Source organism: Nycticebus coucang, chromosome 6 (genome assembly GCF_027406575.1).
Source record: "Nycticebus coucang isolate mNycCou1 chromosome 6, mNycCou1.pri, whole genome shotgun sequence".
Classification (NCBI taxonomy): Eukaryota; Metazoa; Chordata; class Mammalia; order Primates; family Lorisidae; genus Nycticebus; species Nycticebus coucang.
The window spans coordinates 125,892,306-125,915,724 of NC_069785.1; positions in this window are offsets into that span (position 1 = coordinate 125,892,306).

Below are 23,419 nucleotides of genomic sequence, written 5' to 3' on the forward strand. Positions count from 1 at the left end.
AAGGGGATAGTGGGGACCCCAATTTATAGCCCACGAGTCATAAGTATTGGTGACAACCTGTTACTTGTGATTGGTGTCTGCAGTGGTTCAAATCTTGTGGGGTTGAGCCCTGACCCTGTGGATCTAGATTCGATCACCAGGCAGACGGTGTCAGAATTGCATTGAATTGCAGAACGCCCAGCTGGTGTCAGCTGGAGCAGTGATTGCTGGCTGGCATGTGGAGAGGGGAACCCAGACAACTGGTGTCAGACTGTTCTGTGCTGTGGGAGGATAATAGAAGAAATTGAGTTTATTTTTCTATACCCTGAAGTTCACAGATACTCAAAACAATGGATAAAAAGTTACTTGCTTGGCTTTTTTCGTTCAACATCATTCCTAGTAGGCCATCATGCTGCAGAGCTGGTCAGTATCCACTGCATCATGAGGACCAGGACCCCGTATGTCTTCTTTGCAGTGATGTCCCCAGGCACTGAAAAGACACCTACTAAATATTTACTATGTGACTGAATGGTCACATATCAAAGGCAGAGCAGCAACAGTGTCAGCACTTTGTACCACTGTGTCATCGTCCCCTGTCCAGACATATGATTCTATTTCCTAAAACCTGTCGACAACTATTGACTCCCCTGGCATACCATTGTTATTTCCCAAGCCTGGTTACAGCTGAGTCCTCAGCCTCTGACTCCAGCCCTATCAGCCCAATCAGAAAGTCCTGTGGGTCAGTCTGCAGCACCACGTGTGAGATTATCGCTCTTTACTTTTTTAGGTGACAACACCTAAAGACTGATGTAAGGAGGTCGTTGGCATTCAGGTCATTATCTTAGGTTACTTTCTCACATAAAGGTAAATGGGGTAGAATCTGTCCTCAGACCACCAGCAACTCACCCTGCCAGGGAGCATCAGAGCACAGCAGCCCAGTCAGGGGCGCTAAGTGGGGCTCTAACTGGTGCAGTGGAAAGCGTCAATTCTGAGATAAACAATATATTTATACACAAATCATTCATAAATCAATATATTTATACACATATCATACCCTGGGCTTGAGGGTCCTAAAGGAACTTGTACACAGTTAGAGGGGCAGGAAGGTAGAGGGTTTTATATTATAGCAAATGCAAGTAAATGAAGTCGTTGGGACAGAGAGTCATTATGTGAAACTAACTTCACAAGGCTACTAAACTGAGAATTAATGAAGTTAAACTCAATAAGAAGGTGGTCCTTTTGCCTTATAGGTCACATGGATGGTGCCTGTGGCATGGGAAAAAACCAAGGCCCAGGGGGCACAGGAGAGAGACGGGCCAAGCTTTAGTCACCACCGAGCTCACCCAGCTAACACCTCCTTAAGACCCCCAGGGAGGGGCAACAGGGACCCTGAGAAGGAAGCAACTAGATGGTTGGGAAGGCAGGTGGATGGGGCTCAGAGCTGAGAGCCCAGGGGTGTCACGGTGCGGACGACACCAAGCCAGATGTACAGTGACTGTGCATGGGGCTGGGAATGGGGACTCTCCCACTAGATATCCCTCGGGAAATTCCCAGCAAGTGGGGTCATGCAGATTAAAGCAGCCTGCTATACGGAGGAAGGGAGGAAAGCAAAAGCCCTTGGAGCCGCTTGCCTTGACTTCTGAGTACAGGTGCTTCTGCTTTCTAGCTTTCACATGAGCAAGACCATTACCTCTCTAAACTTGGGCTTCCACATCCCCGAAGTAACAATCACAGCGCCTTCCTCACACGGTAATACAGGGACTGATCGAGATGATTCATGAGAAGTACTGAGCACCATTTCTGGCAAATAGTGTATTTTTATATTACTATTTCCTTTATTTGCAATACCAAGTTAGTATTGGCACTGAGCAGGCTCGATGTATTAGCTGAGACCGTGGCCAAAAAGAAAGAACAACTATTCTTTGTCCAGTGAACATTTTTGAGTACTTTCCCGGCACTTCTGCCAGGAACTTGGACAAACAGGATGGGAGAACGGTTAGCTGGTCACAAACCCAGTCCCGCCCTCCCCTGGGCATCACCTTCAAGGGCATGCTGGGGCCTCTGATCCTGAGAACAGCTCTGCAGAGTGGGCAGGAACCCACCAGCTCTCGGGGAGCTGAGCTCCGTGTCTCCGTGAACATGGCCCTGGAGAGCACGCTGGAGGTAGAGCTGACGTTGCGTCTTAAAGATGCATTTTTGCATCTAAAACCCAAATGCTCATCTAGTGAGCGTCTGGATTTTACCTTCTACTGACATAGTAAGCAAGACGGCGCTCATCTACTAAGGGAAGCTAGCGAGCTTTGGGGACGCACAGACCTTAGCAAAGATCCTCGGAAAACATGAGAGGCAGACTTCTAGACTCTGCCGCCCTTGGTGGATGTCAAGGTCAGTGCAGCAAGAGCCATCCTACTCCGTGACCATGGGTTGGGCAACATGGCACACAAATGAATTTCAGCTGGGAGAGGCGCACAGTGGGGCGTAAAGTGGGTGGCAGCTACGGTGGACAGCAGTTTCCAGATAAGGAGCAAAATATCATTTGCACTGTCCTTGCCAAGGTCAACTGTCCTTCTGTGGACCTCACCACGGTGTCCGTACTTGGCTAACCATGAAGATCATTGAGGAGCCTGTTGAAGATGGAAACTTCTATGTCCTATCCTCAGAGAGGCTGATTACATAGGTCTTTGGGGAATTCTATTGCACAGCTAAGTTGGGTAACGCTGGTTGACAATGACGCAGACAGGGCACGATCTGGTTGTGGCTGGCCCCACAGAAGAGGGAGGAAGCAGAGCACAGGCAAGGGCAGAACCAAGTTCACTTGCGCCAGGCATCAGTGACCCCAACTCTTCATCTCCAGAAAGACGGAGACCAACTGGCTCTTGGTCTCACCATGAACTTCCCCTTCACAGAGATATAGCAGAGGAAATTCAAACATCTGATGCCAGCGCAGAGATTTTAGAATTCTGAGACTATGACTACAGAGTGTTATACTGTTAAAGATGGATTCACAATGATTTTATTTTATTAATTTTAAATTTATGATTTATTGCATGACCTTGATTCTTTCTTTTATTTTTATTTTTACATATACATGGGTTAATTAGGTTTCACAAAATTAAAAAGACTTAACATTTAATAACAATAACAATGTTTAAGATAAGGACTAGAAACAAAAACCTCGTAAAGAACAAACAAACATATTTTATTTTATTTTGACAGAGTCTTACTCTGCTGCCCCAGGCTAGAGTGCTGTGGCAACATAGCTTACAGCAACCTCAAACTCCTGGGCTGAAGTGATCCTTTGCCTCAGCCTCCTGAGTAGCTGGGACTACAGGTGTGCGCCACCACGCCTGGCTAGTCTTTTCTGGTTTTAGTAGAAATGGGGTCTCACTCTTCCTCAGGCTGGTCTGGAACTCCTGAGCTCCAGCAATCCACCTGCCTCGGCCTCCTAGTGTATAAGGATGACAGGCCTGAGCCACTGCACCCAGCCCACAGTGTGATTTTAAAGAAGCTTCCTAGCTGGTAGAAAAGTAGTAGAGTAAGAAAATACATGCTTTTTCTTTCTGTCTCCTTTCACTCAGATACAGCAGGGACACTGAGCACAAGTGGCCGAGCCCCAGCTGCTGGGTTCTGAAACCCGGTGATGCAAAGAGGCCGCGACTCCCTGGGCTGCTCCCAGCTAATGACTAAGTGGGGTGGTGATAATGAGCTAGGCCCTTCCCGGGAGACACAGATAGTCCTCTGACATGTTGGCCCAAGGCCTCTCTGATAGCTTTTCCAGCCTCCCTTAGAGTGCATGGATGTCTAGGATGCTTCCCTCAGCCCTTCTCCCTCGAGGCAGACTTGCACCACCATCTGCTGGCTCCTCTAGCCCTTCCTAGGTCTCTCTCCATCCCCTACCCTGCAGACATTCCCTTAGTAAAAGCCCCATGTTGCTTATTTAATCCCATGTTGGCACCTGCTTCTTGGAAGACTCAGACTAGCACAGCAATGTTGGGACAGCAGCAGTTGTGAGCCTTCGGTGGCCCTCCAGAGACTTTCAGGCGCTTTCACACCTGTGGCCTTTGAGGGCTGAAGTTCTAGGTTTCTAAGGACCTTCAGGCTGATGGGACCCAGGTAAGGTCCCAAAGACAGCAGCAGAAACTAGATATTTAGGGACGAATTTCCACGGCCAACTCAAGCGTCAGAGATACGAGATCCTTTGAGCTTTCTGTCTCCCTTCCTCTCTACTCATTACTGTGTGTTAGGAATATACCTCTTTACATCTAATGAAACTGAGACTCAGAGAAGTTGAGATCAAGATTGCTGAATTGGTAAGTGCCAAAGGCAGGACGTTTCCAGCCTCAAGGCCACTTCCTTCCCATTATACTACACTAAGCGTTTGCTAGAAAAGCGGCATAACCTGGTGGTAAGAGCATGAAGTTTGGAACCCGGCTGCCTCACTGTCCTCATCATTTACATAAGCATAATGCACCTATCACGGAAGACGGTTACTAAGACCACATGGGTTAATATTGGTGAGTGCTCAGTAAATATCAGCTGATAGCCATTTTGGCAGTAGTGGTACTAACAGCAGTAACAGTGGTAGGCTGGGTTTTCCTTCGTGTGTACCGATTGGGAAGCTGAGAATGGTAGATGGCAGATAGGAGGGCCCTGGCTTCCAACTGCAAGTGTGTGAATAATCAGGGCTGTCAGGATGACACATGACATCAGGGGCCCAGGTGCATCAGAGGGTCCAAGACAGGGCCCTGGTATCATGGGCAGCTAGTTCAAGGGTATAGACTAGGTAGGGACAGTTAATAGGCTTCAACTTGGGGCCAACTGCACCTGATGGCTAGGGTAACATGCTGAGACAGGCTTCGAGGCTCTGGGATTTCACAGCAATGCCTTGATGGGACAATCAGGCTCTAAGTAAAGGAGTTCCCCAGCGTTTGCTGTCTCTGCTGGATGGGGGTTGGGAGGATGGTATGTAGCTACCTCCCTGCTCTGACAACCTCTGAGCTCGGGGCTGAGCAGGTGGTAACACAGCTAGGGCTGCTTCCCGCCTTCCATCCTTAGGAACACGATGGGCTGAACCTGTTTATAGCAGGCTGGGTCTGGGAAAACAAAGGGCTGCAGATGACAGGGGGCCAATCTCCAGCCAGAGCTTTTCTCCGAAGATGCCCGCTCCTACCCCTCACCCGTCACCCCTCATCTCTACTCCGTGAGACCTGGGGATGTAACATCAGCCATCCCCTTCACTGGACAAGGTACGTGGACCTCCACATCCTCATTTGTAAAGTGGGAATAGCAAGGCCTTTGTTGCCAGACTGTTGTGAAGATCAAATTGGTGTTAAGATATTTGGCATAGTGCCTGTCATCCCGTTGGGGCTCTGTACATGGCAGTTTAAAGGCTGTGTCTAGCTGGCTTAAAAAGCACTCTGTCTTTGGAATCCTGATTCCTTTCATTTTTCCACCTCCTGGTGTACCCTTTTCACCTGCCTCCTGTAAGGCCTCTTCCTTCATGTTGCCAAGAGCTCTCTCTTCTGGTCCTTGTCCAAGTCTGCTCTTCCCACGTCACTCTGTCCCTGAATCACCTCCCAGCCTTCTCCCTCTTCAGAGTTCTGTACACTTGTTGAACTTGATCTTACGTCCTAGGATTTAAGTCTTTATGATTTCACATCAAGGCCCAAGTGCATTTAAAAGAGGCTGCTTGTTAACTGAAACAAATGTCTATTAGGTGGAATTGCAGGGCTGATGATCTCTGGAGAAAAAACACAGAGGGCACAGGCAAGCTCAGGAAGAACTGTTTTGGGACCCTTCTGATTATACTGAGCAGATTGCACCGTGGTGCTCAAACTTGCTAAGTCATACTGGGAACTCTTCAGAACAGTGGTTCTCAACCTTCCTAATGCCGCGGCCCTTTAATACAGTTCCTGTGGGTCGCACTCACTGGTTGCGAACCGCTGCTTAAGAAAATACAGACTCTTTGGCACCACCCTAGACTTTCTTACTCAGAATCTTCAGGGATGACAAGGGGACAAAGACCCATGTGACCCAACTTTCACTGGCTGTAAAGTTAAGCAGATCTGGGCTGCGCAGTGTGGGATTGAGACGTGCCTTCCTTCCCTACCAAGTGCTGGGGCTGCAAAGGACCAGTGACTGGCACTTTGACTTTGAGAGAAGGCTCACAGCACCAGCCTGGTAGCCTGGAGAACACCTCTTCCTCCATCTCCTCCTCCATTTCCAATGCCACTGCTCTGGTGATGTGGAAACCCTCCCCTCACTCCCACCTGATCATCACAGACTCCACTGCAATGTCTGCCCCAATAGAACAAATGCCTTACCCACTGCATTTTACTAGCTGTGTTATTTCCTTGAACCATCCTGACTAGATGAGGTAGTTACTATTATTATCCTCATTTTACAGATAAAGACACTGAAACAAAAAAACATTGAGTAATGTGCCCGAGGGCTTGAGGCTAGCAAGTAGCAGGATGTGAACTCAGGGTGGTCCAATCCAGGTTTCTAATTCTTAGCCCAGTGCTTTGTTGTCCTTGCAATGTGCTTCCTCGTGGTCCATGAAGCCTCCACAAATGAACTTGTCTTCTTTGTACCATAGACAAGCATTCCACTGTGTTGTGGGCTTTCCGCACATTCTGCCCTCCGAGGGCTGGAGATGGATCAGTAGCTGGTTAAGCCACAGCTTGGACACTCTTACTCCAGAGATGGCATCATGGCTCCCTTCTCTGCAGGGAGCCATCAAGACACAGCCCTGAGGGCCTGGGGTTCTGTGTTCCCTGGGCTCTTGAAATAAGGCCATTTACGGGGTCTCTTCAGTTTCACAGCCAGCCAGCAGGCCACTTGCTCTCGCAGTATGACAGCTGGGGCTCTAATCCTCCAACACGGTAGTAAGAATGGCCGTAAGCTGGAATAGTTCATGTATTCTGTACTTCCCTTCCCTGGATCTAGCCAAATTTGAACTGCTAAAAAGTTCCAATGCCTCCAGGATTAGAAGCATTCTCAAATCACCTAGGAAGCATTTAAAAAACAAAAACAAAAAAACAACAAACCGAATGCCTGGACCCTACTCCCCAAACTTTCTGACTTAATTGGACAGGAATGGGGCCTAAATACCCCAGTGATTCTGAGAAACAGGATTTTGCTGCTGGCCCTGTGCTTTAAGACATTCTTAATGTCTTCTAAACTTTTGTGAGGTGGTTTTCTGCTCCCATTGAGAAATGTAGACAGCGTTTTCCCTATAAGGGGCAGGTAATTGCTCATTTTAAGAGAAAGTTCTTTCTTTTTCCCTTTCCCATGTGAAATAGAGAATCCCTGTGGACTGGTGTCTCATGAGAGCAGAAGCTCTCCAGCTGAGACATAAACTGTCTGCCTCAGCAGTCATGGGGTGAATGAAGCAAAACCCCCTTTATTGGCTGGAAGGATGAGTGCAGAAGTGGTAGGCTCCCAGGCCTGGATTCGGGTCATTGGTCCTATTGGAAGAACTCTTCTCAGACAATCTAGAAAGAGAGCCATCTCTAAAACCTTAGGAAAAAAGACTTGGCCACTGTCCCCTGCAACTCATTCCTTCCTCTCACAATACTTGGAATCCAGCAATTTTTTCTCACATTTACTTCAAACCCCTCCCACTGCAATTTCAACTTCCTTTTTCTTGCTTGCCCTTGTCTGAAACAAAGGACAGCTGTTCTCGCTTATGCAAAGCTCCCGAGGACTGTGGAGAGGCTGGTGGTAGAGGGCAAACACAGGATTGTCTTGACCTTGGTTTTGAGTAAGCCCTCAGGTAAAATTCTTCCCTTTCTCCAGGATCTTGATGAGCTAAACAGAAGGGCATCTGAGGTGAAGGTCCTAGATTTAATTCCCGGAATGAATGATGATGACTTGGGATAATTGGTTGTTGTTGGTCATGACTCCCCAGTTTCTTCCTTTATAAGCTTAGATAAAATTGCGAATGAACAAATCCACCCCGCGTGCCTTCAGTTTCTCTGTTCCTCCTCTCCCTGTCACCATCGATAGTTTCATCTGAATTTCATGAACCGAAGGGAAGGAGAGAGAGAGAGCCAGCATTTGAACTGGCTGTTTCCTGTCACCTACAGAAACTCAGCCGTTGTGAGCAGCCCTGGACTGTTGCATTTAAGATCTGGGGATTTGTTGCAAGGGACGAGTTTGGATTGTTTTATGGGTTGAAAAATTGAACCGAGGCAGTCATCTGAGTAGCTTAGGTGTCCTGTTCCTGTTTGTTGGTGACCGTGCAGCCTGCTTACACTCCTTTGCAGTCTCACCCAGGCCTTGGGGGGGAAAATCCAACCTGCCTGGTGACTGATGAGTTGAAGAGAAATTTGCAAGGACAGAATGTCTCACCTCTCCCCTCCTCCCCACCCCGGCCTGACTGCCATGCTGTTTGGTTACCTGTGTCCCTTCTGATTTTCCCCAATGGGATAGCTATGTTCTCAATGTTGTCTTCGGCAAATTACCAAAATAGAATTTATGATTCATTGACCCAAATTATGTTCCCACTGATAATATCTGCAGACATTTTCTGCTCAACGGTGCCTTGCTGACTTTACAGAAAACATACATCACTGCCTGGAATTCACGTGCCCCAGTGAGGCCAACAGAATAGTAAATTAAACCTTATCTCCTCGGAAGTCCTTGATGAAGAGCATCCCAGTTGTGGCAATTCACTGCGTATTTTTACAAAGCATTGAGAAAGTGAAATTGTGAGGGTTTTTCTGTGAATTCCAGTTAAATCCCAAGACATATGGGAGAGACCACTCTATGTGAAGAGCAACCTTTTCTGCCTAAACCACTACCCTGAGATTCAGACCCCATGCTCCCTTCGTGTTCTGAGCACCTTCAGGCATTATAGACATTTTGCTCAGCAGGTAATTTATAAAGCACAGTAAGGGTCTGTCTGGCTCTATCTGTGAATTCTCTTGCCCATGATCTCAAAGAGGAAGCCAAGTAACCTGAAAAGCTAAGAAAGCAAACATATTTTATTTTCCTTGAAAGATAAGCTTGTCCCTTAGTGATTTTCAGAATGAAACAAAGTGCAAGTTAAAAACCTCGTTCATCAGTGTTAGGGCTCGGAAACCAATACCACAAAGACGGGCACTTTGACATGACAGTCTTAGAAGCTGCCTCAAAGTCCTTCTAACCTTCTCTCTCTCTCACCTCGCACTTCCCATGCCCGCCTTCACCAAGTGCACCTGCTCACTCACTCTCTCCTTTGCTGGTACTTCCTTATCTCACTAAGAAAGCTTCTTTCCTATAGAAATGTGATTGTCTTAAAACCCTCCCCCTAAGAATCTCCTCAAATAACCAGGAAAGATCAACCACCAGAGCAGAGACCGGGAGTTCTCACCATGCCCAGACAGACTTGTCATCCATTCCTCTGAGGGAGATCATAGAGATTAGCCGGGGACTTCACCTGCATAATAAGACCACCTTTGTTCCTGCGCAGTTCTGCCCCTCGCCTTCCCGAAGAGAATCCCATAATAACCCTTGTCTGAGCACCGGGTCTCTTCATTTTCCCATTTCCCTGTCCCTTATGGAGAGAGCATTTACGTCTCAGCCATCGGCCCTCCTTTGGGTTCATGGCAGCTATAAAAATGAAGCAAAGAATGGGTGGAGTAGCTATGTGGGGACTCTGAAAAGTAAACAAGAGCAGGTGCACTGGGGCAGAAGACCAAAGGTGAGGTGCCGCAGAACCAGCAGTGAGCTGTCTGCGCCTCTCTTTCCCCTTGGTGTTCCCTGGCCTGGATTCAAGGGAGTCTGAAAACTGGAGAACCAAACATAGAGTGTGCCAGTAGAAATCCTGTAGTTCTGGCTGGATGAGGCACAAAGGGGGACTCTTAACACTTAGGGGGCTGGGAGCAATGGGACCCTTTTCATTTCTCCTTCATTATATTGTGCCAGGCGTCCTCAAACTTTTTAAACAGGGGGCCAATTCACTGTCCCTCAGACCGTTGGAGGGCCGGACTATAGTTTAAGAAAAAACAAAACTATGAACAAATTCCTATGCACACTGCACGTACCTTATTTTGAAGTAAAAAAACAAAACAGGAACAAATACAATCACACCGCCTCATGTGGCCTGCGGGCCACAGTTTGAAGACCCCTGCCCTAGACCATCCTGGGAGCAGCAAGGCCCGTGGGCCCCTGGAACTGTGAGGAAGGGGAGCCTCCCTCTCTGATTGGAGCAGCTTTGGTTCCGAGATGGTGGGGACACCGCTGTTGCATTCTGTTTCTCCATCCCCCCACCCCTCCCAACTTGGCCCCAGATGCAGGTACATGCAGGAAAGTGCTCAGCAGAGTGGGGTAACCAAAGCCCAAGCTTTCTGACTGAAGGAGCAGAGTAGACCCCCCAGGCAGCTGAAAGTCCTGGGGAAATCACAGAGAAAGAGGTAGTTAAGAAAGCGTTTCTGAATTCTTTTTTTTTTTTTTTTTGGCCAGGGCTGGGTTTGAACCCATCACCTCCGGCATATGGGACTGGCGCCCTACTCCTTGAGCCACAGGCGCCTCCCTGTTTCTGAATTCTTGAGTTCAGCCACAAGCTGCCAAGCTGAACATGCATTCCTCAGTGCCCAGAGTGCCCTAGACCTTGAAAACTGGACTATGGGCCAGGCACGGTGGTTCATGCCTATAATCTTAGCACTGTGGGAGGCTGAGGCAGGTAGATTGCTTGAGCTCAGGAGTTTGAGACCAGCTTGAGCAACAGCGAGACCCCATCTCTACTACAAATAGAAATGGGTGTCATGGTGGGTGCCAAAGTCCCAGCTACTTGAGAGGGTGAGGCAGTAGGATCGCTTGACCCCAGGAGTCTGAGGTTGCTGTGAGCTAGGCTGAGGCCATGGTACTCTTTAAATAAATAAATAAAATAAGAAAACTGAACTATCAGTTCACTGCTCCATCCAGAGTAGCTTCTGGGTGGTATACATGGGAAGGCAGAGTTGAAGAGCATTGCCACGGCTTTCGAAACTGAACTGACCTTGGAACCCCACATATACAAATGCTTGGAAGGAACATATGGCTTGAACCCAACCAGGTGAATTGCCTGCTAAACAAAAATATCAACACTCTCCAAGATCCAGGCTCATAACACAATACTGAAAATGTCTAGAATATAATCTAAAGTTATTTGGCAAATCTGGACTTGCACAGGAGAAGTTAAACAGCAGACATAAAAAGTGAAATGACACGGATGTTGAAATTATCAAAGACTTGAAAGCAGCTCTTCTAAAAGTCCTCCAAGAAGTAAAGTTGAACACTTTTAGCCTGGATAGAAAAGAAATTTAAGACATTTTAGTAAAGAAATTTAAGACATAAAAAAGAACCAAAAGTACAAATTTTACAATTAAATAATAACTATTTTTTTAACACATTGGATGGGCTCGATAGACTGGAGATGATGGAGGAAATAATCAATGAATTTGAAAATAGATCAATAGAAAATATCTAATCTGAGTAACAGAGGACAAAAGTAGGGAAAAAATTAATAGAGCCTCAGGGATATACAATAGCAAAATTCTAACATTTATGTCATTGGACTCCCAGAAAAAGAGTAGAAAGAATGAAGTACAGATGAAGAAATAATGGCTGGCATGGCCCAAATTTGGGGAAAGACATTAATGGATAGATTCAAGAAGCACAGCAATTCCAAAGAGCATCAATCCAGAGAAATCCATCCCAAGGCACATTATAATGAAATAGCCAAAACCTAAAGAAAAAGAAAAACATCTTGGAAGTAGCAAGAGAGAGCAAAACCCAACACAGCTGCAAACAGAAAATCAATAGAGACAAGAATGTTTCTCTGAAAGGGTAATCAAATTGATCAACTTCCGGCTGGGCATGGCAGCTCATTTCTGTAATCCTAGCACTCTGGGAGGCTGAGATGGGTGGATTGCTTGAGCTCAGGAGTTCGAGACCAGCCTAGGCAAGAGTAAGACCTCGTCTCTACTTAAAATAAAAAAATACTAGCTGGGTATTGTGGGGCAGGACTGTAGTCCCTGGAAGGCTGAAGCAAGAGGATCTCTGGAGCCCAAGAGTTTCAGGTTGCTGTGAGCTATGATGCCCCAGCACTCTATCCAGGGTGACCCAGTGAGACTCTGTCTCAAAAAAAAATTGATAAACTTCTAATATGACTGATAAAGAAAAACCACACAAAATATAAGTTGTTAATATTGAGAATTGAAGAGGAAATATTAGTACAGTCTCAAAGAGGCATTAGAAAGTTAATGAAAGAATACCATAAATAATACTGAACACATACATCAAACAAACTGCTAAACTCATCCAAAATACAAGAGACCTTTCTAGGACAACTGATAGAGTTTCTTCATCACAACTAAACCATTCCAGATTCAAAGATACTAGATGTCCTTGGGTCAGTAATTTTCTGGACCTGTGTTTACCTAGAGATCTGAAAATACATCTCTTGTTCTCACAGCAAAAACACAAATTCAACCCTGACAGTGATGATGGATGACAGGGATATAATTGGAGGTTTTGTATAGAGGCAGAGAAGGTAATTATATCACACCCCAAACTTCCTTAAAATCTCTCCCTGGTCCTATGTCTCTACCTCCACCCCATTCCTACCCCCATCTCCTCAGTCTTTCAAAGCCTCATGCCCTATGGCAGTTACTCAATCCCTCTCTCTCTCTCTCCATTATGGGGTCTCTCTTCCTTCTAGGCTGCATTTAACTTTTCTGTCCCCCCCCACTCTTCCATGTCTCCCCAAATCCTGTTCCCATCCATTCCCATTTTGTCAGTAAGACAAAAACCCGTCATTGGTCTGTTCAGGCCTTGCTGTGGGAGCCTGGGTTCATCCAGCTGAAGTACAGACTCCTGGGAGCTGCAGGGTGAAGCTGGATTTAATCCTGGACTGAAAGTTAGAAAAAGAAGACTCGGAGCCCTGTTCTCTTGTTCTATCTGAAATGTTTATCTAAAATTCCTTAATCCGAGAAGACATTTTCATGTGAATCTTTCATCCATGTAACCCTTCCAAGAAGTGGCAGAATTTCAGAGCACAAAGGATTATTGCAAGTCCTTGTGGGCCAATAGTCTAGTGTAGATTCAGGACTCTAGAAAATTCAAGAACATTCTCTTGCCCACACATCCTAGGAGAGGCTATCTTTTTCTATCTAGATATCATTTCGTTTCAGGGTGGCAACAGAGTGATTGTCATCAATTTACCACACATTTATTGTACCACACCCCAATAGTTCTTTGCAACTATGTGCAAAGAACTATTAAGACTTTGGGAAACTGCTTCTGACTTTTAAAAAGGATTTATTTGCAGAGCTACACCCTGAAATAGCAAAGTGTTACCATGTGCTTCTCCAGCATCCTAATTGGAACTTGGAAATGAAACCCTTAGTACATTTACGTGGAAGTAGGAACATTTTTCTTTCCTATATGAAGGTGCAAGTTAGCCCTAGGAGAGGGTGGCCACCCCTGATGACCCATCTCCATAGCTAACATTTCCACTTACAGTCTGGATACGGGCCCATGTGACCCCCTCCTTAGCCCCGCCTAACTTTGATTAAGGGAGAAGACCCAGTTTCTCCCAGGGAAAGCAGAGATCCTAAAATTGACCAAGGACTTTAAGACTGGATGTTTTCCCTGGGTCTCCCCACCTCCCTTTCCCTAAGTCTGCACAACTGCCTGCAGAAAGCCACTGTTCTCCTTGGGCGGGGCCACCTCATTGGACCAATCCCTGCCTGCCTGGGCACCATGGCCCAGCCGTGGGTGTAGTTGCTCCATTCCCTATGGCAGTTACTAAATCCTTCTCTCTCCCCATCTATGGTATCTCTTCAGGTCAGCTTCCTAGCCAGCAGGGCCAATCCCAGTGTCTAATCTAACTGCCCATCTACCATTGATTGCTTGTCCTGAAGGGCTGGGTTCATGACTATAAGGCAGAATGGGGAGAGTTAGGCTGGTCCTCCAGTCAGCATTGCCCTGCCTCATGTTTCTCTGGACATGACCATTTCAGAGTCTTATGCAGGGCTCCATTCAGAAACCCGACTGGCAAGAAACTGGATTGAAACAGAGCTGCTTTGCATTTGAACCTTCAGAAGCCAGAGAATGCTAAGTCTTTTCCATGCTTGAGCATCAATCTGATAGAGCTCAGAACATTTGGTGTGTCTCATATATAGAGTCTGTAAGAGCTGAGCTTCCTGGTTTCTAAATGCAGTCCTGTTTATCCGCACCATTGCCTTGGTAGAGTTCCCAGTCCTGATGATGCTTACAAGTCACCTAGGGAGCTTATTTATAGATTCCAGAGAGACTGAGTCTGTGGCTTTGATAAGTTAGGGCCCAGGAATCAGTTTTTAAACAACACATCTGTGGTGAGTTTGAGGCAGCAGGTGCAGGATATAATTTGGAAACAATTTGTGTGCACCATGGCTCTGGATAAATTAAGGGCCCAGTTGATTTGCCTTCCCTGGATCTTAGATGGGACAGTGTCATTCAGGCTATTCTGAATTGTTCTGGGATCCCTAAAAAATCCAGTTATCATGACCACACCATAGTTTTCTCAGGATACCAATTCTGCACACCTCCAAGTTACCCTCCAGAACAGAGAAGGTGCCAGCGGGAGCAAAGCAGTGCTAGCTGACGTAGTAAAGTTCTAAACACAAAGAGACACTTGAACAAACTGGCATTGCCCCTGAGCAGTTCTCAGCAGCTCTTTAAAAAATGCAGCCTAGCTGATCATATTTTTAATCATATCATTCTGTTCCTTTCCTGTCTCCCTGTAATCCCATACGGCTTCTTCGAGAGGGCACTTAGAACAGAAAGTTCTGAAAGTGCTGGGTACGTGCCAAAACCATCTTCATGGAATTTTCTGTTTGTTTGTAACATTGCAAGGTTAGAAACTAAGACAAAGATTCCAGTCAGAAGATAAGAGAGTAGTCATTGTCATCAACCCACTCAGAAGACGCAAGGTTGGAATCGATCACTGCGTCACTATAAATCCTGTCTAGATTTCATTGTACAATAGGAAAAGAATGAAAACAAATTAAATGGCTATCAGGGCAGTACGGACTCAACAAGTTAGGACATAACCATGTAATGGAAAATTATGCAGGCCTAAAGAAGTATAAGAAGTTTTTATGCCCTGATTTGAAAAGATTTTTATAGATAAAATGTTAATTGACAAAACAAAGGTAAGTGCAGAATCAAGGAGAGAACATAAGTGTTTGTTTGTGTCTAATTACATGTACATTTCTGGAAGGATATATGAAAAAATGACATTATTTGCCCTTGAGGGTAAATAAGTGGCTGGGGGAGGGAGTATGAAAGAAGATTCACCTACAATATTTTAAGTTTTAATTAATTTATTACCTATTCAGACCATTAAATTAAAAATATAGGTGCACATAAACAACCCAAGTGTCTGCGTGGATTGTGGGAACACAGGAAATCTGAATGGAGCTAAAATGAAAACTATTCTTATTTACCTTTGCTTCCCTAATCATATTTGTCTCACCCTAATTTTAGACCAAGTCTGAACTCTATGAACACACATCAGCTAGAAAGCGGGAAGAAACAGCTAAGAGGCCAGTCTAGGAGAGAACATTTGCTTTGGGTGGCTGATGTGCAGGTAGGAAAGAATGGCGTGGTTTGCAACTCAGTCACCTCCAGAAAGTGGAAGCGTTAGAGTTCATATCTATCATAGAGGCACCTGCCTCGGTGTTTGCATACTCTCTTACTACCAAAGAGTCTGCTTCAATGCAAAATTATGGCAGTTGATTGCAAAAATGGCCCAAATTATTCCCTCCCTGGTAGCCCTGCTTTGTAGCCTCCTTGTTACAATTTTACTTGTAGCTCTTCTTATTGGGAGTAGAAGCTAATCCCCTGCCTCCTGCCTCTGGATTAGCCTTTTGACTTGCCTTGGCCAACACAACAGAGCAAACGTGATGATGTATGATGTATCATATCCAAGCCTGGGCATCAAAAGGTCTTGGACACTCCATTCCCTTTCTTGGAACCTTGTCTTGGACATGCTGGACTGTCAGGATGAGAGACTCCATGGATCCAGGCTAGGGGTCCAGACATGTGGGAAAGCCCAGCCAAGATTTGCAAAGCCAGCCTGCAGCTGACCTGCCATGTAAGTGCAGGGGCATGAGAGTGTCTATCCAAGATCAGAAACACCCAACTGACTCATACTTAAATAAAAGCTATTGCTTTAAGCCACTGGGTTTCATGGTTGTTTCTTTTCCTTTCTTTTTTTTTTTTGAGACAGAGTCTCATTATATTGACCTTGGTAGAGTGCTGTGGCATCACAGCTCACAGCAACCTCAAACTCTTGGGCTTAAGTGATTCTCTTGCCACAGCTTTCCAAGTAGCTGGAACTACAGGCACCCACCACAACGCCTGGCTTTTTGTTTTTATATATAGTTGTCATTGTTATTTAGCAGGCCCGGGCCGCGTTTGAACCCACCAGCCCCAGTGTATGTGGCCAGCACCTTAACCACTGAGCTATGGGCGCTGAGCCTTTCATTGCTGTTTTTTGCATAGCATCATTGCGGTGATGGATGACTGGCACAGAACTCCTTTGCGGCCCCAGTTTCCTTCCTCCCTGTCTTAGTATTGTTCTGTTGCCTTCTTACTGACATGCCCCCTCCAAATACACTGCTCTGCCATACTGAGCATATTGAGTTAAAGGGACGTTAAAAACAGCAGGTGTAGGAAGATCTCTCTGACTGTCCTTCTATTTCTTAAAAGCAGATGATGTTCCTCCCCATACCAGAAGGAAAGCATCATTTTTATCATGAAGGACAGAAAGCTGAAGCAGGAGAGAATCTGTACAAACCATTTTAGATTAAATTGATCTTCCTAGCTACTTCTTTATCCAATCATTCGTAAGTACCCTCGCCCAAGTCACAGTTTCATCATTATTATGCTTTGTCTAATTTAGAAAAAAAAGAAGGCTCATGTTCCATGTAAAACTTGTATTAAATACATTTATATGCTTTTCTCTTGCTGATCTATCTTATGTCAATTTAATACTCAGGCCCAGCCGAAAACACTTTAAGAGGGTAGAGGTAAAGCGTTGCCTATGCTATACTACATCCCAGCACCTGCCATAAGCTCAGCTTCTTAAAGACCAGCCATGTACCAGATCATTAATACACAGTCCCTGACTCAAGGAATGGACCATCACGTGGAGAAGCAGATAGACAGAACTAAAGTGTACACTGGCTATCTTTTTTTTGGAAACAGTCACAAGCTGTCACTCTGTGTACAGTGCCATGGTGTCATAGCTCACAGCAACCTCCAACTCTTGGGCTCAAGCCATCCTCTTGCCTCAGTTTTTCTATTTTTAGTAGAGACAGGGTCTCACTTTTTCTCAAGCTAGTCTCAAACCTGTGAGCTCAAGCTATCCACCCTCTTTTGCCTCCCAGAATGCTAGGATTACAGGTGCGAGCCCCCACGCCCTGCCTTTCTGAGCCATCTTAAAGGATGAATGCAAGTTTTCCAGGCAAAACAATGTGCAAGGGATTCCCAGGCCAAGGGTATGGCCTAGGGAAAGGCTTGCAGGCCTGTCCACGAAAAAACAGTGGGCAGTGAAATGTTCTGCCCTGTTTCCTTTCATTTATCGTCCCCTGTGGCATCTAAACTCTGCAACCTCAGAACCACTCCTGCTTCCTTCTCTTCCAAGGTTGCCCTAGTGATACAATGGATACTTTGAAGATAGTCTCTTATAGCCTTGCTATTCAAAGTGTGGCCTGAGATCAGCAGCTATAACGTCATCCAGGAACCTGGGAGAAATGCACATCCTTAGTCTTATGCACATCTGTGTCAGAATCTGTGTTTTAGGCAAGAGCCCCAGATGCTTCATGGGCACATGGAAGTTTGAGACTTGCTTCACTATATCACTGGCATTAGGATATATGGGAGCACTAACGACTTGACCTGTAACCTAACTGGGCTACATGAACCTTTTAATAGTAACTTTTGCAGAATATGAGTTCACCAGCCGACGGTATAAAGTTTGCACCAGCAATACACTTAGACCGCCTTCTAATACAGCTATTTTTCTTGGCAATATGTCTTATCTCCCTAATTAGATTGCGATCAAGAACTGTGTTTCCTTGATTCATTCCTCTTTAGCACCTAAGGGCAGAAAGAAAATGCTGAGATGGCAGAGACAGAATCTTTCCTTTAGGAGTCTGTAATCTAGTCAAAGGAAAAGTTCACCAAGGCCTCTCAGTCTCGCTCTGTTCCTTGCCAAGTGGTATTTTGGATAAGTTTCTCAATGTCGCTGAGCCTCAGTTTTCTCTCTACAAAATAGGGATAACGTTTAAGTGGCAGGTTCATTGTAAAGATTAGAGATGATGTGTATGAAGTGTTCAGCATGGCTCCCGCGAGAGCCAGCATGTCACAAGTTCTCCTGTGATGGCAAATAATCATAGGAGTCAGAAAAGAGGCGTAACCTCACTCTGATATTGCAGAGAGGAGAGGGGTTGCATTTAATTAAAGGAATAAGAACAGGTCTTGTACTACCCTGGTTCCCTGAAAATAAGACATCCTCCGAAAATAAGACCTACTTACAGGAAAGATAAGACATCCCCTGAAAATAAGACCTAACACATCTTTGGGAGCACACCTTAAATTATTTTCAGGAAACAGGGTAGCAGTGGGAGTTTAGCATTAGAAGGGCAGAAATGGTGGGGAGAGCGTTTTATAAGTGAAGGAAATTAAGGAAGTAAGCCTATTCTCAGAGATGAGGTTACTTAAGGGCATAGTTGGGAGACCAAGAACCCATCTGATTTTCTTCCCCTGATTCATAAATGTATTGATAGGAACAGTCTTTTTAAAGGTAAACCAATTGGCTCCCTTTGTAAAAAAATATTTACACGTTCCATGCATTTAACAAGTTGCCTTTAGTGTAAAGATGAAAATGACAGGAAATAAGATCTCCCAGAAAATCTGGGCCATATGTTGCTTCCAATTGTGGTTGTACACGCAGATCCAGCCATTGTGTTGGCTGCCTGCTGCCCAGACATAGCAGGGTGAGCTCAGGACAGGGCCCTGCCGCAGCATGAAAGCCTCCGCCTTCTCCTGCTAACACACAGTCCCTCTGCTGCTTAAGAACGCATGGAGCATTTGCCAGGTCGGGAATGCCTGGGTATGACAGCAGCATTTGCAAAGTAAAGAGTCTATTTATGAAGATAAAGGCAATATCCAGGCCAAGCCCACCGTGGGAGAACCTTGGCTCCTAATTAGCAAGAGCAGTGCATTTTAATGAGGACGCTCAGTAGGCAGTTGGCTCCTGCCTTGACTGCCAACGAATCTGGGGCAAGAGGGAGTGTTGGCAGAGAGAACACAGAGCAGGTGAGGGGAACAAAACAAAGAAATATGCTCCTCTCTCGGGAACTTTAAGCCTTAGAATTATTCCATTTCCCCATTATCCTGGCTTGTCATCCCATAGGCTGTTTCTCTGAGTGCAGTCGTAGAAGAGTGGTGGTCTTGGGTGAATTAAACTGAGCAAATGTATCACTTTTAGCAGCCCTGAAAACTATTGCTGGTACAAGGAGCGGAGGCCTACGGGGCATAGAGGCTCAGAAATGGGGATGTCTGATCTCTCTAGGAAGGCAATTAGATGGTTGCTAAGAGGCCTGTGGAGAAATCTGAATATCTGGCATTTGTCTGGATGGGCAAGAGTGAAGAGCAGCGTCCATCAGTCCTACGGAAGTGACCTGGTATTACTGAAGGTCGTTTAGTCAGAACTTCTAAGTAGATTGCTGGATGCTTCTGGTACACTCTTGATGGATGCCATAAAGCAAGCAGAGCTCCAGTGTCTACATTGTTTCTGAATTCTGTCTCAAGAAGAGTGATCTTGTTAACTGACAGGGGTGACCACCCGTTCATAGGCAGGGATAGATATTTTAAGATGTGCGATCGAACTGCAAGAACAGCCCAGTGCTTGAATGACTTAAGTCTTGAGTACATCCAAAATACACCCCAGAGTACCAAGACAATGTGCAACTCACATGTCTGGAGTCCGGTGGTTGTCTCATATGCCTCAGGAACAATAACAGTACCAGGAAAGTGACATTATTTTCAGAAATAGAAAGGATTCCTAAAATTATAGACCTGTGAGTTTGGCAATGAACCCAAACAAGATAAACCACAGGATTTTTAAGGGAATGTTTGTGGGCACCTTGAAGAGAAAGATGTGATCTTTAGGAAGAAGCAAAAGATCATTACCACCCCCCAAAAAATATCATGGTAGAGACTAATGATCCTCTAATATCTATTCTCTGTCTTTTCCAAAGTAATAGAAATTTTAGCAGAACAAAGAGATACTGACTGTATTAGTTTACTCTTGCTGCTGTAAAAATTAACACACGTTTTATAGCTCAAGGCAACACAAAATAATTACTTTATAATTCTGGTAGCCAGAGATCTAAAATGATGCAGCAGGGCTGCATTTCTTCTGGAAGCCGGAGGAGACAATCTTTTTCCTTGTCTTTTCTAGAAAGAGGTCACCTGTATTCTTTGTCTTAAGGCCCCTTCCTCCATCTTCAAAGTTGATAACATAGCATCTTCCCTCTGCTTTCATCTTTTGCCTTCTCTCACTCTGACTCCCTGTCACTCTCTTAGAAAAACCCTTATGATCGATTACCTTCAGCCTTCCCAGATAATCCAGGATAAAACCCTCATCTCAGAATCCTTAATTTAATTGCATCTGCCAAGTTCCTTTGTCAGGTAAAGTAACATATTCACCAGTTCCAGGGATTAGGACATGAACATGTTTGGGGGGCCATTTTTCAGCCTATCTCAGCTACCCCAAATGAAAGCTCAACTTCCCAGCCTCATTTGCAGCTAGATTTAGAACATGTGACCAACTTCTTCCAATGGACACGAGCAAAAGTGAAATATTCTCCTTTTTAGTTGAGCTCTTAAAGGAAAGGGCATATTCTTTGTTGAAAAGTCAACCAGTGAACCTTCGTGGGCCTAGCCGATGACGCCGGTACCTGGGTGTGGTCCCACAAGAGCCTATACTCCTGATAATTTCTTGGAGCAAAGTTACCACGAAGTCCAACTTGGACTTCTACATGAAGGAAAAATAAATTTCTATCTTGTTTAAGCTATGCAGACAGAATTATATCCTACTTACTACATTTTTTTCAGTTAGATCATAGAACTATAATTGACGGAATGTTCTGGAACTTCAACAGCATTTATGAAGCTCTGCTTATGCTCAAGATGGAGATCTATGGGTTAAAGCCAAGAATAATTAGGTGGAGTTATAACTGCTTGAGTGACCGTAAAGATACAGATTAATGGGTTGGTATTAATCTCTACAGAGAGATTTTAATGTTATGGCCCGGTTACAGTCCATGCTCTGGACAGGTCAGGTCACAGATGAAATATTTAATTTTCTTCCTCCCTCCCAGAACCACCTGTGTTCTTCTTCTGCTTGGAAAGTCCTCAATTTCCTCTCTGCCACCTGAGTATTGGTTCCCCTTCCCATGGCGGGCATGGGCACTCAGGGATGCCGTACACCAATTTGGTTCAGGATAAATACCAATTAGAGACCATAAAAAAGCACTTCACAGGTAGAAAGAGTACTGACCCCCTCTTGGTTCCCAGCTCAGGGAGGTGTTCACTAATTGAGTTGATAGAACTCTGGGGACAGATGATAAAATAGTATGTGATCTCTGATTGGCAAGAGCTACTCAGAGGCCCCTGCCGGGAGTCTGAGCTGAGTCTGCAAGTTACTCAGGAGGAAGAGGTCCCCAGCAGAGTCAGGAAAACCATCCTTTCTTCAAAAAAAAAAAAAAAAAAAATCTTGATGACATTCTCCCCTCTTTAAGTCTTATACTGAATCCTGCTGGTATTCACAAACACAGCTTTAATAGTTCTGGTTGAGTGGACACTTGCTGTGTTTTAGGAGCTTTATATACGACACATCAAGCAGATGCAATTCTGTTTCATAGAAAGGGAAGCTGCAGTTCACAGCCCTTAAGTGATTTGTACAATGTCGTTTGGGTTAAGGTGGGAAGCTGGGATTCGAACCCAGGTTTTTTTGGTTCCAAAGTATGTGTTCTTTCCCAGGTGCTGCCCTGGGATCATGAGAAGAACAGCAAACAGAAAGAGATCTGAAAAGGAATTATTTAAAATTGTCCACATAGTCGCATGCATTCTTGTCCATATCACCATTTTTGCCTCCCTGTCACTGCTCCCTATTGACATGACCGGAGAGGTTTTGCATCAGGCAGCTGGCTCTGGCCTGCTCATGCACACATAGAGAGCTACAAAGATCACAAGGGCACACAGGTACCATCGTGTGTTTGGTACTTTCTGTAAAACTCTGTCCTCCTTGCACAAATTCCAGCAATTTTGATTTGAACAAAATGAGTCCATGTTGGAGACAGTCATCCATTGTTCTTCTGAAGAGCTGCTCTCCTCCCCAGGGGCTGGCGGACAGACACAGATTCCTGTGAGCACCTCAGTCTTTCTCGGGGCACATGGAGTCTTTCTACACACTGCCTGGGCAGCAAAGAGTACAAAGTTCTAGGCCTGCGAGTTTGCTTTCTCAAAATGGACAATTGGGCTTACTATTCAATCCACTGTCTTGCAAAGACTGGAGAAACCAAGTAAATATTTGCTGAATGAATAAATATTAATTTGGCACCTGTAGTATATAGGGGGAAACCAAAAGATCCAGCCTGTCTTACAAACTGAGTCTGAATCTTAAGCACCAACATAGGATAAGTAGAAAAATGGAGTCATTGGGTCAAACTGAGAGCCCTGGTTACTTTAACGAAAGCATCATTTCAATACTGATATAATCCTCACCTTTCTTCTTTTTTATTTTTTTGAGACAGAGCCTCACTATGTCACCCTTGGTAGAGTGCCATGGCATCACAGCTCACAGCAACCTCAAACTCTTGGGCTTAAGTGATTATGTTGCCTCGCCTCCCAAGTAGCTGGGACTACGGGTCCCTACCAGAATGCCCGGTTATTATTTTGTTGTTGTTGTTGCAGATGTCATTGTTGTTTAGCTAGCCTGGGCTGGGTTCAAACCTGCCAGCCTTGGTGCATGTGGCTGGCACCATAACCACTGTGCTATGGGCATGAGCCAATCCTAACCTTTCTTAATGCCTCAGTTTACTTGGGTGCCAAATGAAAAGCCTGGACTGTGTAATTACTAAGGATTCTATCACCTGGCTTTTATAAAGTAAAATATCACTTTTTTTAGGAGAAATAAATGGCAAATTTTCTCACCAAGGAAAGCTTCTCCCCCAAATTAAAACAATTTAGGGAATTAGATCTGAATTTCTCATTCAAATTCCAGATTTTTAAAGAAAACTGGCAAAAATGATGACTTTAAAAACCAAGAACCAAAATTAAGTCATTTCATAAAATTAGAGCTTTATTCTGACTGACACATTAATAATGGAGCAAAGGTATTGAATAAATTGCA